We start from the raw sequence: 1668 nt of genomic DNA, 5'->3' as shown, positions 1-1668 counted from the left end.
GAGGCAGAGGAAGATCTAATAAGACCAGGCAAGATTATTGCTTCTCAACTGGATTTCAGCAAGCGCCAGCAGGGGGCATACTTGCCTTAAGGCATGAGGTCATATCAACTTGCAGTGTGTAGGAGGGGCAAAAAGAAAACCTCTATAAAAATTTTGGATTTTAAATTGATTAAATACTTAGCAGATTAAATACTTGAAAACTTAAAGGCTTTTTGTTTGTTGTGTTGCTTTCCCTTTTTATGAATAGGAATCAATGCAGAGGAATGTTTAAATCAGTGATAGGAATTATACTTTGCACATCTGAGCCTTAAACGAAAATGCTCGATTTTTTTTTAATTTTTTTTTTTTTTTTTGTAGAGACAGTCTCACTATACCATCCTCGGGTAGAGTGCCATGACTTCACACGGCTCACAGCAACCTCTAACTCTTGAGTTTACGCCATTCTCTTGCCTCAGCCTCCCGAGCAGCTGGGACTACAGGCGCCCGCCACAACGCCCGGCTATTTTTTTGGTTGCAGTTTGGCAGGGGCTGGCGGGGCTGGGTTTGAACTCGCCATCCTGGCGGGCGCCCTACTCACTGAGCCACAGGCACCGCCTGAAAATGCTCAATTTTTTTTTCAGGGACTTTTAGTTCTTTAAAAATCTGGTTAAAACAAACAAAACTTTCCAATAATCGAGAATGATAAAGACTTCAGTATGATAGCACACAATATAATAATCATTCTATATTGTGGCCAAAAAAAAAAAAAAAAAACATTATTATCTGTGCACATTTTAAATATTCTTTAAAATTATTTGACAATTGGAAATACAGATACTATTTACATTTCACATTTTTTTTTTTTTTTTTTTTTTGAGACAGAGTCTCAAGCTGGGTAGAGTGCCATGGAGTCATGGCTCACAGCAAATTCAAACTCTTGGGCTTAAGTGATTCTCTTGTCTCAGCCTCCAGGTAGCTGGGACTATAGGCACCCGCCACAATGCCTGGCTATTTATTTTGTTGCAGTTGTTGTTTAGCTGGCCCAGGCTGGGTTTGAACCTGCCAGCCTCTGTATATGTGGCTCGCACCATAACCAGTGCGCTACCGGTGCTGAGCCCACATTGCACATTTTTAATAGAATAAAAAAGTGTATAAGAAAACCACCTTTATTAGGTAGTGTTAATAACTCCATGTATGGGGCCTACTCTTCTGGGATAGATGAAGAAGAGGTAACTTGAGCATCTTCCTTCCAGTCTATATTCTTTGTTGGATAACAGGCAGCTTGTATTTCTGTAGGCACTGCTTAACTTACAGTTTAATGTTGTAGTACATGTGTAAGTCTAGTCTAAGTCTAGAAATGATTTAAAACCAATTCTCATTTGGTAAATTAACTGTGTATTACTAGGAGAGTGAAGTGGACAGTCTGAAAAATTCTCAATAATAAGAAATAGGCATTTTCTTGTAGGAATCCCAAAATTGTACTCAATGTTAAATTATAATCATAACTTATAATCATAACTCTGTCATTTTAGTTATGATTTTCTGGACATACTAGTTGTCTTCAAAATAGAAATGTTAAGAAGGGAGAAGAAGTGAAGACAGGTAGGTAATAGAAATTTCCTAAATTTGAAATTAAATATTCCCGAAGAAAGTGTTTTTTTCATTACATTCTTGGACAAAAGTACCAAG

The sequence above is a fragment of the Nycticebus coucang genome, chromosome 1 (assembly GCF_027406575.1).
Source record: "Nycticebus coucang isolate mNycCou1 chromosome 1, mNycCou1.pri, whole genome shotgun sequence".
In the NCBI taxonomy this organism is placed as follows: domain Eukaryota; kingdom Metazoa; phylum Chordata; class Mammalia; order Primates; family Lorisidae; genus Nycticebus; species Nycticebus coucang.
This window is presented reverse-complemented; position numbering follows the sequence as displayed.